Source organism: Tamandua tetradactyla, chromosome 12 (genome assembly GCF_023851605.1).
Source record: "Tamandua tetradactyla isolate mTamTet1 chromosome 12, mTamTet1.pri, whole genome shotgun sequence".
Taxonomy (NCBI): Eukaryota; Metazoa; Chordata; class Mammalia; order Pilosa; family Myrmecophagidae; genus Tamandua; species Tamandua tetradactyla.
This window is the reverse complement of record NC_135338.1, coordinates 54,272,848-54,291,538: the sequence shown is the minus strand read 5'-3', so window position 1 is coordinate 54,291,538 and position 18,691 is coordinate 54,272,848. Positions and strand designations below refer to the sequence as shown.

Sequence of the window (18,691 nt, the reverse complement as noted above, 5' to 3'; positions counted from 1 at the left end):
ATGCAGTAATATTCTTTCATCAATTGTAACAACGTACCACACTAATGTAAGGTGCTATCAATGGGGAAGGGGGGGGTGCAACTCTGTTCTGGTTCCTGCTCAGTTACTAATTGCTGTAGAATCCAGGCGACTCTTCCCAGTGTGGATTTTGACCAGCACAAATGATACACTACAGAAAGAAGCCCAGTCAAAGTGGACTGTTTTGAACCAGAGTCGAAAAAACATTGAAGCATGGTTTAAAGTGTAACCCTTACCCTGGCATATCTACCAGAGAACAGCTAGCCAAAGAAACTGGTATTCTGGAATCTAGAATTCAGGTTGGTTTCAAAACCACAGAACAAGACAAAGGCACAGTGACTAAAATCTGAACGCAACTTTGGAGATGATCAAGACCAAAATATTTAGCAGCAGGACACAGAAGAAACCAGATACACATGACAAGATCTGATATCTGTATCCTAGTTCAAGTATTTGAGAAGAACCAATTCCCCAGTATTGCTACTAGGGAAGAACTGGCTAAAGAAATATGCATTCCAGAATCAAATATTTGATATGGTTTCAGAACCAAAGAGCAAGGCACTCAAAAGTGGAGCAGAGGGGAACCTGTGAATTCCTTGGCAGATGCCCCAAATCTGAGGAGAATTCACTGTTCAGCAGCACCAAAACATCCATTCGACTGTCCCAAGCAGGTATCATAATTTTCCTTTCTCCAATTCTTTCAGCAATAAAAACTCTAGCCTTCTATTTTACACATCCTTTATTCCTTTGGGGGTTATGTGAGCCAGGCACCAAGTGTCATGATGGTCCAGCCCATCCAGACTGTGCAGGGAAAAGAGAACTCTCACCCATCTTTGATGCTAATGAATTACTTGCCAACAGCACTGCCTCCATAAAGGAGGTTCTTAGATACTCAGACTCCTTTCTGAACCCAGCCAAGGAAATGCCAGGATCATAATGAACACACAGGTTTCAAAGTACTACAGTCAAAGAATTATTTGCAGCATAAACCTGATAATAAAAAACAATGGAAGGATCTGGGTCCACAAGAAATAACTTTCTTTAGGCAATGATAGGATGAGTGGTCCTAAGCTCTGATTGCAGAATGGGAATCTCCTAAAGAGACACTTTGACATCTGGGACCTGCTGAGCTAGACCTTCTATCTGAAGGAAAGAAGGACCATCTCTTCTATCTGATCAATTGCACTAGCAATATCTGGAAACATCAAGCCTTTAAATCAACATCTGACTACTACAGATTGAAAGTAAGGGTACAACTTTGCCTGAATCCAGAGCCACAACAGCAGGGCTCTCCAGTACCCAAATCACCCCTCAGCAAGGAAGATTTTCAGGTTCTGTTCCACATGCTGTGAAGCTCACAAGGGCCTCAGCTTCAAGAGGAGGAATTCTATAGGAATAAACACTCTAGTCCAGGCCCCTTTTCCTTTGATGCAGAATCGGTAGAATTTAAAGGATGATTTGTTTTCTGAAACAAGACTAATGTACAAAGAAGGATAAAGCACTTGGAACCCTAAATGCAGATTTTTACTCTGCCCCTAGGCAGTGTTTACTATGTCTGTTCACAGCAAGTAAATGTTTAGTGAAGAACACTATTTCTGGAGACACCATGGGCACCAAACAGTAGACACACTTGCTGAATCCTTGATAAACAAAAGGATTTCCATGATAAATATGGCCTCCTCCTTATCATCATTTCCTTGGGAGTCTGGGCAATCCACAGAGTGTAAATGAACACAAAGTAGGAGAAAATATCTACCTGTACTTTCCCTTCTCGCCCAGAGGAAAGTCAAAGTTGAAATGAGATTGATGTGTGGAAAATGAGGATGTGCTATATTTTCTGATGCTGTACATTCATAAAAAGAGTTTTTCCCAATGTGATGGTTGGAACTGGAAACTGGAAACTACCTCAGTATCCAGCTTCAAGAGAAAGATTAAACAGTTTATGATGTATTCTTGTACAATATTATTTTTTCCTTCACCCATTTAAAACACAGGAAGGTGTGAGGAAAATTATAATAGTAACACCATACAATCACAGAATAAAGTCTATTGATATTACTATTTCCATTTTTTAGGTTTTTCATTTTTACCTGTATATTTATCTATAAAATTCCAAATTTTATAATAAATTATATGTATACTTAATAAAATAATAATGGGGCGGAATATGAAAGCACATTCTTGGTGCGATTTTTCTTTAAATCTATAATTTATCTAATACAATTTTTTTTTAAAGATAAAAATTTAAAATGAGGTTCAGAATATGGGCCAGGTATTGAGCTAAGTGCTGGAAAACAATAAGATAGGAACTGACCCTAGTCTCATCAAAAGAATACATTATGGGTGCTGACTAAATATTTGTTAAACGAAGGATCAATTTCAGGCTTCTGCTCAAATAGTAAATAATTTAGTCTATTATGCTATGTCTAAGGAATAAAAAATACTGTGCTTTGCCCCTCCTCAAGGAATTTTAAACCTGGCAATGGAGATGAGACACAAAGGAAAAACTCTAAACTTAATCTAACAATAACATCAGTATCAAAACCTTTCAAAATCTTATCTTTTGTAATTTCCCTAAAAACAAAAAAAAAAATTTCATGAGTTTATAATTAAAACTTCAATTTTTAAAGCAAGAGTTGTAAAGCTTTCACTTATTCCCCAAACATGATCTCACATTTTTTCATTAGTCCATGAAATCCAACCTCCAGGATTAAAGATTGATCCACACTTAAAATATTCCCAAAATAGCCTCTGCAAATTCTTAAAATAATTTCAAAAGAAGAATTCCTAAAACATTTCATATATTGGGAGCAAGACCTCCTGTAAAAACGACTTTTCATGTGACATCTTTTATACTTATAAAATTAAGAAACTAAACAAAACAACTAAGTTCTTTCATCTAAATACGAGCTACCATTCCTTACACTTAACATTATTCCATGGGAGTACTTATTTATTAATAAATAAATCTGAGTATCAAATAATTTGTTCAAAAATAAAGCACTAAAGCTCTAAGAAAAAGAATATTCAACATTCTTTTTTAGCCACCATGAAGGCAATCCAGTCCTTTGCCCTCACTTGGGTCATGTAACAGGTGTCAGAAGCTGAAGTATAAAACCATCAGAGTCAAAAACGACAAAACTAAGTTCTCTAGAAAGATCTTGGTGAACTCAAGAAACCAGAAGGTTAACTGAATCTGTGTCCTGATGGGCCAGATTCATTTAAAGGTATAAGAGTAGATTTGCCACCAGTGAAGAGAGAAGGTGGATCTTAACAAATGGTGAGATTTCCATTAGCCACTACACTTAGACCCCAAAATTTAGGAGTTTCACAAACTCTTTTCATCATCTTCTTCTGAAAATTCTTTTAGCCAATACAGACAAAATATACAGAATATATTGTGACTTTCTAATTTAATATAAAAAACCTTAATATGCTGTACCCACATTTTTTAGGCTTTAGTTGCTTTTTAGGCCTATTGCAAAGCTCATTCTAGGATTTTGCTTGATTGCCTTGTTTGGGTGATCTGTCATCAGTCTCTTTCTTAAGAGAGCCCTGTTTCATTGTGTTGTAGTATATCCTTAAGCAATTTTTTCAGGAAGGGGCTGGGGGTGATAACATTTCTTCAGTCCTTGAAAGTGAAAAAAAAATCTTCCCTAGCAACTTGGGACAGAAATCCCAGGATGAGCCAGGACCCAGCATCAACGGATTGAGAAAACCTTCTCAACCCAAAGCAGGGAAAGAGAAATGAAACAAGTGTCAGTGGCTGCGATTTCAAACAGAATCAAGAGGTTATCCTGGAGGTTATTCTTACACATTATATAGATATCCCCTTTTTAGCTTATGGTATATTAGAGTGGCTAGAGGGAAGTACCTGAAACTGTACAGCTGTTCCAGCAGCCATGTTTTTGAAGATGATTGTATGACACAGCTTTCACAAGTGATTGATTGTGAAAACCTTGTGTCTGATGCTCCTTTTATCTATAGTACAGACAGACGAGTAAAAAATATGGTTAAAAATAAAGAAATAATACGGAGAACAAAAGTTAAAATAAATTGGGTAGAGGGAAATACTGGTGGTCAATGAGAGGGAGGGGTAAGGGTATATGGTATGAATGAGTTTGTTCTTTTTTCTTTTTTTCTTTTTTTGGAGTGATGTAAATATTCCGAGAAATGATCATGGTGATGAACTTACAACTATTTGATAATATTGTGAGCCACTGATTGCACACCAAAGTATGGAATGTTCATATGTTAAGAATGTTAGTGTTCTATGTTGACTCATTTTATTAATAAAAATTATAAATAAATAAATAACTGCAATCCAACTTCATATAATGCCCAGTACTAAAAAAAATACAAAACATTTACCATAAACATATGGTTATGACTCTGCATACCCACAATGGTTGCTTCATCAATCCAACTAAGCACTTTTATTCATTTTTAAAAGCTACAGATTTTTCTGAAAGTTTTTGGTTTTTAAGGGCTGCTTTACATCTTCTTCCATCTAATGTCTTCTGAATTGGTTCAGATGGTGCAACACCCAAGCCATTGGTGTTAAGAAGGCAGTAAAAAAACCCACAACTCCAACACTAATGTTCTGGAAGAGAAGAACACCATTGTTAATGAGTATGAATTCCTGGACCTGACTCACTGTATAATAAAAATCGCTTACAACTTTTTGAAAAATTTGGCAATTTTCCTAGAAACCAGGACCTAGTAAAACCTCATATTCTTGTAGGAATTCAATTCTTAGATAACCCAACTGAATTTTAAAATAAAACTCATTTTTCTTCTAATGGCTCCCCAGTTCAGGCCTTTGAACTCTGAAACCTAGATGCTGTTCAGGACTTCCTCCGTTTTAGGTAAAATGACTGGTCTCAAGGATGAAGAGGGTGTTACAAGAAGGTGTACTATTTGCACTGGTTTAAAGCCGTTATGTGCCCCAGAAAAGGTCTAGTTCTTTTAAATCATTTTTGTGGGTGCACATCTATTGTGGGTGGGACATTTTGGTTAGGTTTCAGTTGAGATGTGACCTACCCATTGAGTCCTTTGTGAGAAAATTAAAGAAACACCCAGAAAGCTTGGAGAGAAAAGCCCCGGGTGAAGCAAGCATTGACCTAGAGAAACTGAAAAAGCCAGAACCTGAAAACACCTGAACCTTCGAGAGGAGCAACAGCAGACTCAGGCCATGTGACTTCCCATGTGACAGGGGGAACCCCAGATGCCACTAGCCTTACTTCAGAGAACGTATCTTCTGTTGATGCCTTATTTGGAATATTTTCATGGCCTGAGAATTATAATTTTGTAAACCAATAAATTTCATTGTAAAAGCTCAACCCATTTCTTATATACTGCAGTCCCACAGCTTTAGCAACAGAAACATTATTCTCAGATGAAAGCCCTGTGGTCTCAGTGCCCTATAAAGGGTAAGGAAGGCGGCTCCAGGCCCCGTGGGGCCTAAAGTCCCCGCACTCTCAACGCCCGGGCTTCCGGCCCAATCACGAACGCGCCACAGCCTCCGAAGGCGCCCTCACCGCGACCCTCTCCACGGGCCCATTACCCACTCTGAAAGGCCGTGGGCATCCACAGCCTCCGACCCACCCCAGCTGTGGCCCCACCCAAGCCCAGGGACGCCAATGTGGGGCCGCCAATGTGGGGTCGCCACCTGCTCCTTCAGGCGCCATAGCCTGGGCCACGCGCTCCTGGTCGGGGCATCTGGCGCCAGGCCCAACTCACCGCAGCGGACAACGACTGACGACCAGGATTTGAGTGGATGAGGCGGCTGCGGAACTGGAAGACCACCGGGGCCCCGCGGCGGCGGGAGAGCGGACAGAGTACAGCCAGACGCAGCAGGGGAGGCATGGCGTGACCAGAGAGGCTACGCGAAGTATTGAGGTGTTGAGACGCGAAGCTAGGAAGCAGTAGCTCAGGCGAGGCGAGGTAGCGAGTCAGCTCCGGCACCCAGACGGCAGGGGGCGCGTGCTCCTCTCACCGCCCGCTCAGCACCGCCCGCTCAGCCCCTCCCCTTCCGCTCAGCCCCACGCACGTTCCCCCTCCCAGCCCCACCCCAGTACGCGCACGCGCACACTCCTTTCCGCCTGCATCTCCTATCTCGCCTAGCACCCGCACTCGGTCCTGCCCCCTCTCACGCGCCCCTCTCCCCTGCCTTTCTCGCCCCAGCCCTCCCACCCCACCCCACATAAAATATCCCTTGACTTTCTGCTGGGTAAAGTGAGGGACTCAGCCCCCCTAGACTTCCCCTTGTCTTTTCTCCCCACCTGTGCCTCTCATCTTGCCGTTTCTTGTCATTGGCAGGGTTTATAGCATGTCCACTCTAGTCCAGAGTTTAAACGTAAATTGTCTGTAGGTTGATTCTTCACAGTCGAAACCAAGAACAAATATCGGTAGTGTGCTAATGATGTAAATATATGTATATATTCATAGCAGAATCAAATAGAGTGGATCTACGGAGAAATAATTCCATGTTACTAAAATTGTATCTCTTTTTTTTCTGTTCTGCATATATATTCAGTAATTATCAATATCATGATAAAATTGTATTTCTTAAAGGAAAAATAGAATATATTGTGATTTTCTTATTCAATATAAGAAAAACTTAATGTGCTCGTTTCACACTTTTTAGGCTTTAGTTGCTTTTTAGGCCTATTGCACAGCTAGCATTCTAAGATTTTGTTTGATTGCCTTGTTTGGTTGATTTGATATCTGTCTCTTTCTTAGAGTCCTGTTTCTCTAAGGACTCTGTTGTGTTGTAGTATATCCTTAAGCAATTCTTTCAGGAAGGAACTGGGGGTGATAACATTTCTTCAGTCCTTGGAAGTAAAAAGAAAAATCTTCCCTGGCAAACTTGGGACAGAAATCCCAGGATGAGCCAGGACCATGCATCAAGGGACTGAGGAAGGCTTCTTGACCAAAATGGGAAAGACAGAAATGAAACAAAAATAAAGTTTCAGTGGCTGAGAGATTTCAGAGTCCAGAGGTTATCCTGGAGGTCATTCTTATGCATTATATAGATATACATTTTTAGTTTATGATATATTGGGGTGGCTGAAGGGAAGTACCTGAAACTGTTGAGCTGCGTGGTGACAACCAAATCAGTAGACGGAGCCCTCAATCTTGGAGTTTGCCCCTATGAAACTTATCACTGCAAAGGATAGGCTAAGCCTACTTAAAATTAGGCCTAAGACTCACCCCCAGAGAACCTCTCTTGTTGCTCAGATGTGGCCTCTCTCTCTCTTAGCGAACATGGCAAGCAAACTCACTTTACGTGGGACATGACTCCCAGGGGTGTAAACCTCCGTTGCAACATGGGACAGAAATCCTAGGATGAGTTGGGACTCAGCATCAAGGGATTGAGAAAACCTTCTCGACCCGAAGCGGGGAAAGAGAAATGAGACAAAAGTGTCAGTGGCTGAGAAATTTCAGAGTCAAGAGGTTATCCTGGAGGTTATTCTTACCCATTAAATAGATATCCCCTTTTTAGTTTATGATGTATTAGAGTGGCTAGAAGGAAGTACCTGAAACTGTAGAGCTGTGTTCCAGTAGCCATGTTTTTTGAAGATGATTGTATAATGATATAGGTTTTGCAATGTGACTTGTGATTGTGAAAACCTTGTGGCTGATGCTCCATTTATCTACGGTATGGACAGATGTGTAAAAAATATGGATAAGAAATAAACAAATAATAGGGAGATCAAAGGTTAAAATAAATTGAGTAGCTTGAAATACTAACGGTCAATGAGAGGGAGAGGTAAGGGGTGTGGCATGTATGAGTTTTTTCTTTTTTCTTTTTTATTTCTTTTGCTGGAGAGATGCAAATGTTAAAAAAATGATCAGGGTAATAATTACACAAATATGTGATGATATTATGAGCCATTGATTGTAACCATGTCAAGAATATTTGTATGTCAAGAATGTTTGTATGGTTGTTTGTTGTTTACAATAAAAATATTTTAAAAAACTGTTGAGCTGTGTTCCAGTAGCCCTGATTCTTAAAGACAGTTGTATAAAGATATAACATTTACAATGTGACTGTGTGATTGTGAAAACCTTGTGTCTGATGCTCCTTTTATCCAGGGTATGGGCAGATGAGTAAAAAAAATATGGATAAAATAAATAAATAAATAAATAATAGAGGAGATAAAGGATAAAATAAATTGAGTAGATGGAAATACTAGTGGTCAATGAGAGGGAGGGTAAGGTTTGTGGTATGTACAAGTTTTTTCTTTTTTTTTTTTTATTTCTTTTTCTGAATAGATGGAAATGTTCCAAGAAATGATCATGATGATGAATGTGCAACTATGTGATGATATTGTGAGTTACTGATTATATATGTAGAATGGAATGGTCAAAAGAATGTTTGCATTTGTTTGGTGTTTTTTGGTATTTAAAAAAAATTAATAAAAAATACAAAAAAAATAATAAATTTCCATTGTTTTAAGCCATCCGGTTTATGAGGATTTGTTATACCAGCCACAAGAAACCAACACAGCTGGTTTTAGAACTCTAGGCTCAAAATCATTACTTTTCAGAATTTCAAGCCCAACTCTTTCCAAGATAGGCTTTTCCAGAAGACAAAAACAACTGACCTGCAAGGATTTTCAGAGAAACCAGAACACAACTATTTTAGTCTATTAAAGCTACTGAGATGCAATATACCAGAAACAGAACAGCTTTTAAAAAGGAAATTTATTAAATTTCAAATTTACAGTCCTAAGGCGAGGAAAATTCCAAATTAAGATACCAATAAGAGGTTACCTTCACTCAAGAAAGGCTGCTGCCATCTAGTACATCTCTGTCAGCTGGGAAGGCACATGGCTGGCGTCTGCTGGGTCTTTCGCTTCTAGGCATCTCTGCCAGCTGGGAAGGCATATGGAGACATCTGCCAGCTTTCTTTCCTCATTACAGACAGCTTCCCAAGGGGATATTTTCCTTTCTGCATCTCCAAAGGCCTCTGGTTGTATGAGCTCTATAGGCACTGAAGCTTTTTCCAAAATGGTTCCCTCTTAAAGGACTCTAGTAAACAACTCCACCTTGAATGGGTGGTGACACATCTTCATGGAAACCATTTAATCAACAGGTCCCATCAACAATTGGGGTCACATTTCCATGGAAACAATCAAAGGATCCACCTAACAATATTGAATGAGGATTAAAGAACGTGGCTTTTCTGGGGTACACAGCAGTTTAAAACAAGCACAACACCCAGTGATAAAACTACTTATGGTCCAGTAAAGACAGTGATCGGGATGGACAAGTATACCATACTAATCAATGTATATCTGCTCCCCAGTTTGTAAGACTAATCCTATGTAAAAGGAAAAAATTTTTGTCAACCAATCAGACCATTTCCTCACTTGCTTCCACATTTGCCCTATATGAACTTCCCCTTTCCACTCCGTTGTGGAGCTCTTCCCTTCTACTTTAATAAGTACTCAGTGAAGCTGTAAGATCCTAAATTGCAAGAAAAGTTTTTATCAGTTTTGGCAATGAGGGCGGGATCTGAAGGCAACTGCTGAGAACTCTGGAGACAACAAGAAAGACAGACGAAGGCCTCTGCCCTCCTCACAGGCTCCAGGGGTCATAAGGGTGAGTCCCTCTTAAATTCAAGCTCCACTCACTGTTTGTATGAACTCTCCAATGTCACTAGGTTTTAGTCTAAAGATTAGTGAGTCAATCTTGTTAAGCCTGAGTCTACAGCCTTTTGGTGTATTCTTCAATTTCATTTCTCTACTGCTTATTTGTTTGTCCTGTGCACAAGTTGAGAAGTGCTGTGTCCAGGTTAGCAAGTCAAACTTATTGACAAGAAGGAAGGCTCAAAATTTGAACCCCTGTTCCTAGCTGTTTGGTATAGTCTGCAGTTTCATTGTTGCTACTGCTGGTTTCTTTGTCCTATGTAGAAAGTAAGAAATGAAATGACAAAGATAGGATCCTCAAACTCTAAAAATTTTAATTCTCTACCCTCTGGCACCCTGGCACCGTGGCCAGAGGGTGTTAAAAATTATGGGGCCAGAAGCTGTCTCTTACAAAATAGCAAAACTTCACCAAAGTCTGGGTGGGCCATGATGGTTCAGCAAGCAGAGTTCTTGCCTACCATGCTGGAGACCTGGTTCGATTACCGGTACTTGCCCATGAGAGAAAAAAACGAAGAAAGAAAAGAAAACCAAAGTCAACCTTGAGTTCTAATAGCCATTATGGGAAATATTCCAATTAGACAGATTTACATACCTCAGAAGTGTACTTGAAAAAAAAGGTCTCCTGAATTAAGAGTCCCTAAAGTTCTTTAAGGTATTTAGTAAGATATCTACTAAGATATTACAAGACTCTAAAATAGTTTATATGAATTAGTGAGTTTTGTATTTCTATGTGCAAGCCTGACAATTTGGACATTTTGCCTTCACCAAATCAAGCCTTAAATATGATGTCTTCTTGATCTCAAACTGTCTTTGGGATTTTCCAGAGAATCAGTGGAAAATCACAAAGGATTTGTTCTTTTACCTTGTAAAAAAAGAAGTGCTAGAGGTAGTTAGGTTTATTTGTTATGTTATGAGTTTCATGGTAAGTGCTATAAAATTAAAAAGGATTTTCTACCCTTCTGTTGGTTAAATTTTTATGGGTAAAATGTTTTTAATATAAGCATTTCAGAAATTGTATAAAGTTTCTAGAGATCTGTCAATATCCTCACTGTCCATGAGATGTTCTAATACTGATCTGTCTAATATTAGACAACAGTATTATTTGTCATAATTCCAGTTATTCTTAATATAATGCTTAATGACCCCTCATCAAATCATTCACTTTTGTGAAACAGCAATGTTGCCCATGACCATTTTAAATCTCTCCTTATCTATAGATAGTTCGTTTGCTTTGAGGGGAGTTCACGGTCCGGGACTCGAACCTGGGTCTCCCACGTGAAAGGCGAGCATTCTACCACTGAACCACCCGTGTACCTAGATAGTTTTTATTCTGATGCTTCCCTGAAAACACTTGCAATTGGCTACAGGACACAGTGCTTCATCTTCAACAAAAAGAACTGCCTCAGAGAACCATGGAAAAGACTACACCAGGTATTCTGTGGTCACAGGCTACTAACGACATTGCTTAAATAACCTTGAAACCATACCACTGAAATGAGTCAAGATCTCCAGAACTCTAGTGAAGAAGATGATGAATTCATGAAATTGCTAACATAAGATTTAGTGGAACAAAGATTACCTAGGACAGAATTAACGGATAATAATGATTATGGTTTGGATTATTGCTGATGTTTTAATGTTCTATTTTCCAGTTACAAGGAAACCCTTACTCTTTTTCCCTAAGCTATCCATTATTCATAAAAATATTCTTCTTTTTCTCCTTGCCTGACTCTTCCAGTACTCAGAAACTCTTATTGAATATTCTTATTTTTATGGCAATATAATTATTTGCATACACTCAATCAGAATCTGTCCTCTTATTAATAGGACATAATTGGCGACAATGATTATCTAACCAAGGCTTTCACTGGAATATCATGTTTGAGAATGATGCTCATTTTTTTTAACTTTTTTATTGTGTCGTGTTCTAGTTTGCTAGCTACCGGAATGCAATATACCAAAAACAGAATGGCTTTTAAAAGGGGAATTTAATAAGTTGCTAGTTTACAGTTCTAAGACCAAGAAAATGTCCCAATTAAAACAAGTCTATAGAAATGTCCAATAAGGCATCCAGGGAAAGATTCCTTGATTCAAGAAGGCAGATGAAATTCAGGGCCTCTCTCTCAAATGGGAAGGTACATGGCGAACACAGTCAGGGCTTCTCTCTCAGCTGGAAGGGCACATGGTGAACACAGCATCAACTGCTAGCTTTCTCTCCTGGCTTCCTGTTTCATGAAGCTCCCCTGGAGGCATTCTCCTTCCTCATCTGCAAAGGTTGCTGGCTGGTTCTCTCTGCTTCTCATGGCTATGTTGCTCTTCTCTGCTCTCTCCGAATCTCCCATTCTCCAAAATGTTTCCTCTTTCACAGGACCCCAACAAACCAATCAAGACCCACCCAAATGGGTGGAGACACATTTCCCCTAATCCAGTTTAACAACCACTCTTGATTGGATTACATCTCCAAGGAGATGATCTAATTGCATACAGTATTGAATAGGGACCGTTCTGCCTCTACGAAATGGGATTTTGATCAAAACATGGCTTTTCTAGGGTATATACATCCCTCCAGACCAGCGCATATAGTTTAACATTTATACAAAGCAAAGGGATAAAAAAGCAATAATTTTCAAAGTACTCTTCAACAAGAAGTTACAGGACATATACCAGAGTTTGTCATGGGCTACCATACGATCCTCTTGGATTTTTCCTTCTATCTGCTCCAGATTATAGAAGGCTAGAAGGCTTAAATATTTTTTATCATCGTTTTTTCTTTCTTTTTTTGGTGAAAAATAACATATATACAAAAAAGCAAAGAGAATGATGTTCATTTAATCAGACATGACCAGAGACTTTTAAGGAAATAAAGTTGACTTTATGGAGCCAATGCTTACAAAACCCTCTTGGAAACAAACATCGGGTACCTAGCCCAGGGTTCCCAGCCTTTCAGGTTAATAAAGGTTATTTCTGGCAAGCATAATAACCATGTGATACTCTGGGGACCTTGATAAAGAAGAATTCATCCAAATCTACAGGTACTACAGGTGAAATCTGGCATCACGTTCTTGGCTTCGTTTCACTTCCTAGCCTCCAAAGTCTTCTAAAAGTCCAATTGGAATTTCTTTATGAAAACTACCAACAAAGCAAACTTAAGAAGCCCTACATAATAAATTACTATTCCTGCTGTATCTATATAAATAATCAAGCCAATTATAATGAAACAAGCATTATCTTATGATCAAGAATAATCTTTCTTTGGGGTTATCTTTGATCAAAATGTGGGTGACTGTGGAGAGGATTTTATGTTTCGTGGGAAAATGATAGCACACTTGTGTGGGCCATCAGATTCTGCTCCTGTTCATTGTCTGAGCTATTCTGCATCCCCTTTCTGAACTGCAGATAACCGCATGGGTTTTGTTACCCACCTGTAAATTGGACTGGATCCTGTGATCTTGCATATATTATCTATCCTAAATGACAATCAGAAAGCTAACTTAGAATCTTTTGTACATCAGACCTCAAACTGTTAAAAGAGGTTTAATCAACCCAATCCCTTGATATAACATAGTACTGTATGATTTAGTGTGAGCAGTTAAAAATATATCTAATGCTGTGAAATAGAGTTTTAATACCACACTAAATGCTCTTCAGGTCCTCCAGGCTGAAGTCAGTAGCTTAGCATCAGTGTTCTTGTAAAATAGATACCCTGACTGCACATGTACAATGTTGCATTTTTGGCACAAATAATCTAAATATTTTAAGGACCCAATTTAAGGGCTTTCATGATATTAGACAAGTTCAGACATATCAATGGACAGATCTATTACTTGACCTAAGTTCTTGGCTTAATGAATATGGGGACAAACTAGTACCCTTAGGATTTATGCTTTTAATTGTGATCATCAGCCTATGTTTTTATTTCTTATACAAACTGTGCTCCATGATTTTATTCAAATTCCTTTTCACCCCCAAAACAGATGGTTTCTGTTAAGATAGCTAATCAAAAGAAAAACAAGATAGGCGGGCAGCGGAGGCTCAGCGGGCAAAGTGCTTGCCTGCTATGCCGGAGGACCTCGGTTCGATTCCCGGCCCCAGCCCATGTAACAAAAACGGAGAAACAGAATACAATAAAACAAGAAAATGTTTAAAGATGTTTCCCTTTCTTCCTTCCTTCCTTCCTTCTATCCTTCCTTCCTTCTCTCTGTCTTTCCTTTAAAAAAAAAAAAAAAAGAAAAAAAAAAAAGAAAAACAAGATAGAAATAGGACTGTTCCTAGTGGACTGAGATTAAAAATAAAAATAATAGACACCCTGACTCGGAGAGAGAACTGCACTTATAATCTACCCAACTGAGTAAGTTACCCCACTCCAAGGGTCTTAAATATAATTGAACAGCTACCCAGCAAACCTCACTTCACTCTAGAAAGGAAACAAAAGCAAAAAAAACAAAAAAGAAAAATGACTCGCCTATTCAACCATCTGATAAGAAAAAAAAAAATCAGTGGTCCTCACCACCTGCATTGGGCATTGCTGGAACACTCTTTTCCAAGAAAGGCTTTTCCAGAAGGCAAAAACAATAAATCTGCAGGGTTTTTCAGAGAAAATGGAACATACTCTAACAGGGTTGTTCATAAGCAACACTAGGTGATAAAAGTAGTTTGGGTCCAATAGAGGCAGCTTATCAGAATGGACAAGCATATCACACTAATCTCTGTTTATCTACTCCCCACTTTGTAAGACATGTAAAATGGCAACTATATGACAGTCAGTCAGACCATTTTCTCACTTGTTTCCATGTTCACCCTTAATGAACTTCCTTTTTCCACTCCCTTGGTGCACACTTCTACTTTCTGAATGGGATGTTGCCTGATTCATGAGTCACTTAATAAAACTGTGAGATCCCAAATTGCATGAAAAAATTTTCTTTCATCACATCCAGTATAACCTGTAAAAAGTGTGATACCAAATAGTTCTCATTCCTTTGATGGAGCCTCTATTTTTTTCTTTTTAGAAACTTTTAGGACTTTCTTTTTGTGTTTGGATTTGTAAAGTTCTCCAGGAAATGGCTAGACATGGGTTCTTTTTTCATTCATATGATTAGCGGTTGGTGAGAGCTTTCAATTTGAAGAAAAGGGCTACTTATTTCCTTCTCTCTGTTTTCTCGCTTCTTAATCTGAAAACCCTGTTAAATGGATATTGGTCCCCTTGATGGGTCCTTTATGTCTTTCAACTTTTCTCTCACTTTTCATCTTTTTGTACCCTTGTTCTACATTGAAGAATAATTCCTTTTAGCCCTTCTATTGAATTTGTCATTTTAGAATTATATTTTAATATTTATTAATAATGTTTTGCTTTTTTAGAGTCACTTGTTCATATTTACAGATGTATAACCACTTCAAATTTCTCTGAGACTATTAATTTGAACTTTAAATTCTCCTCTGTTCACTGAGTTATCTCTGTTTCCTCTGGGATGCGTTCTACATACTCATTTTTGCCCCATTGCTTTTGCTCAACTATCTTGTAACCCTGGTTGTCTGTTCATGCTCATAAATGTGAGGAACAGGTGAATTACTTGGGTTTCTTTTCCATCACCCATCTCTCCCCAGAAAGAAAATGCTGACTACATATACTAAGTGTGGGGGCTGATATTTTATGTCAACTGGCAGGCAGGAAAGTGTCCCTCTGACTCTCCCTGCCAAAGTGAATAAGTTCTACTCTAGGCTTCCCAATCTCTCTGCCATTCCAGAAATATTTCTAGCTTCAGTCTAGGACAAATGTTGCCAAAATATGTAGAAATTTGGGGAAGGAGAGGGAGAGCAGCTGACCTACAAATCCTTTCCAATGACTAGTTTTCCATCAGTCACCTTGAATTTGTGCATTTCCTTCCACTCCAGGTGGTTATATCTGTCAATTTAAATGGCCAGGGTGAGGGGTAGAGGGAAAGGCTCTGCTGTCCAAAGCACCTCTCTTAACCCCTGCCACCTTTTGTGTGTTCAGAGCTGTCACTCTCTTTTCTCTGTTACCTGTCAATAAGATTTCATCCCCTTCAGTCCTAGAGAAACTCACTACAATCTTTGAATTGCTGATGTATATCTACTCCTCCACTTCTCAGTTCACTTATGGGTTATATTCTCTTGTGATTGTTTACTTCCACTGTAATAGGTTTTCAAGAAGAAGGATTGGTGAGCATGTGTGTTCCTTCCTTACCTCAAAGTGGATGCCCCACTTGAATCACTGGAGTTTACTAAATGTGACATGAAGCCAATTGATTTCCATTTTTCAAAGATCACCTTGGCTGCTGTGTGAACAGAAATACGGGGCAAAAGGCTTTGTGATAATCAGTATCCACCAGCCAGCCATATTTGGCTACTGAGCCCTTCTACTAAAGAACTGAATTTTAAATTGTATTTACTTTTACTTAGTGTCATGGTCAGGTTCATGTGTCGACTTGGCCAGGTGGTGGTACCTGTTTGTCTGGTTGGGCAAGTGCTGGTCTATCTTTTGCTATGAGGACATTTCATAGAATTAAATCATGATCACACCAGCTACATCCATAGCTGATTCCATTTGTAATCAACCAAGGGGAGTGTCTTTAATGAGTGATGCTTAATCTAACCACTGGAAGCCTTTTAAGGAGGATTCAGAAGAGACAGGCTCTCTTCTTGCTTCAGCCAGCGAGCCTCTCCTGTGGAGTTTGTCCAGACCCTCCATCAGAATCGTCAGCTTCACAGCCTGCCCTACAGTTTTGGACTATACATTCCCACGGTTATGTAAGACACTTTTATAAATTTTATATTTACAAATATTTCCTGTTGATTCTGTTTCTCTAGAGAACCCTAACTAATACACTTAGTTTTAACTTAAAAACTGATACTTGAGTCCACCATTTAAAAGACCCATAACTACCCACAACTTGGGTATTTGAATCTACTTTTTCACCTGCAAAGTTTATGAAATCTCAATATAGATCATATATTTCTGATGAAAACTTAGCATCCTAATTGAGATATGACTGTGATTGTAAAATATGAAGATTGGCAAGGAAAAAAGAATATAAAATATCTCACTAATAAAGTTTTTTATTTATTACATATTGAAATGATATAATTTTGAATCTATTTGGTTAAACAAAATGTTATTAAAATTAATTATACCTGTTTTTTAGTTCTTTTAACGTGGCTACTAGAAAGCTTTAAATTACACATATGGTGTACATTATATTTCTATTTGCAGAGCTGTTCTGAAGACTTACCCTGGCCTGCCGGGTCTGTGTGAATCATACCAGGACACGTCCCTAAACTCATCTTCTCATCTCCACTCTCCCCTTGCACATCCTGTCCCAGCCACACAAACTTTTTGAACCTGCCCAGCTTCATTCTGTGTCACTTTCCTGTCTAGGAAATCTCCCCTGAACATTCCCATGTCTCAGTTCTCGAACTACCCTGCATAAAACAGCCCTTACCCCAACCCTCATCACTCTCTTTCCCCTTTTTTACTTTATTTTCTTTATGGTCCATAGGAACTATCTGAACATTTACATTTTATTTGTTAATTGTATATCTCCTTAGTTAAGAGGTTAGTGCTGCAAGATCAGAAATCTTGTCTAACTTATTCAACCCATAGCCTGAGCACCCAACAAAGAATCTCACACAGAGTAGGTACCCAATAAATATTTGTTGAATGAACGAATGCTCACACCCTCTTCTCCTTTTTCATTTCCCTACTAAAGACATTGTCTGGAGAGAGCGGATGATTAAATGCTAAGAAGAATTATACCGCTCTACCACCTGATAGAAGCTGACAAAATAGGCAAAGGAAGCACTGGATTGTGAACAGAGGGAACGCATGGTGGCACATTTAAATATTGGCCATCCCTTTGCAGTAATGAGATTAACCAGTGAAGAGCATTAATGAACAAAAGATATTGTTCCCAGACATGTATCTCCTTCTATGGACCAAAGAGAACTCTAGTATTACCGAATCAGTTTCCCTTCCTTCCTCACCCTCTAAGATGGAGATTGGGGGTCAAAAGTATTGTTTTGAACTTTTGTAATACAAAATAAGAAGGGAAGGGAAGGTGAGGCGTGGACAAGAGGCTCACTATACCCTTGTGAGCAATCTTCTGGAAAGTTGTAGAGAAAGGAGTAAGAATAGTTGTACTATGGGGAGAAAATAGAAGGAAGAGTGAAGGAAATTTTTAGGATTGTTGCAGTCCATGTATTCTCTTTAGAGTATCTGAAAAAATAACTAAGAAACTTGTAATTTTGAAATTGCTTTTGGGTAATGAATTATATGTCTTGCTTGACATTGTTCTGTTTCTGAGCTTTATGGATGATGACTTTATAAAAGTTACATGAGTTTAGACCATTTACATTCAATGTGAATAAGTGTAAATAAGAAAAGGCAAAGATTGTCAGATTGGATTTAAAAAGCAAGATCCAACTATACTCTGTGTAATGTAGCTTAAATGTAAAAAGATGGAAAAAAGACATACCATGCACACACAGAAAGCTGGAGTAGCTATTTATCAGACAATTAAATGTCAGAGCAAGGAATATTAGCAGAGATGAAGATAGACATTTCATAATGATTAAGGAATCAATTCATCAAGAGAATATAAAATTCCTAAATGCATGTGCACCTAATAAAAATGTTCAAAATATTTAAAGCAGAAGCTGATAGAAACAAAGGAAAAATAGACAAGTCTAAAATTATAGTTGGAGAATTCAAAACCCATTTCTTAAAAATTGATTTTAAAAAGTATATAGAAAATCAGAAAAGGATATGGAAGTTTTGAACAACACCACCAAATTGAACTAATTGACGTTTAAAAAACACTCCATTTAAAATATCAAAATATACATTCAAGTACACTCACAACAACATTTACCAAGATAGAACATATTCTATACCATAAAACAAGTCTCAATAAATTTAAAAGGACTAGACTCATATATAGTATGCCTTTTGACCACAAATAAGCTAAATTAAATATTAATAACAGAAAGATACCTGGAAA

At 38.4% G+C, this 18,691-nt stretch overlaps 1 long non-coding RNA gene across 1 annotated transcript in view; it reads right to left on the bottom strand.

Moving 5' to 3' along the window:
- Positions 1-18,691, bottom strand: part of LOC143652141 (uncharacterized) — a 157,561-nt gene that overhangs the window by 114,361 nt on the left and 24,509 nt on the right. Inside the window, exons 2-4 of the long non-coding RNA XR_013160435.1 lie at positions 6,303-6,488; positions 4,390-4,621; positions 3,893-3,999 (exon numbers count right to left, since the gene is read on the bottom strand). This is a non-coding gene — a long non-coding RNA (uncharacterized LOC143652141). The remainder of the gene's footprint in view (positions 1-3,892; positions 4,000-4,389; positions 4,622-6,302; positions 6,489-18,691) is intronic.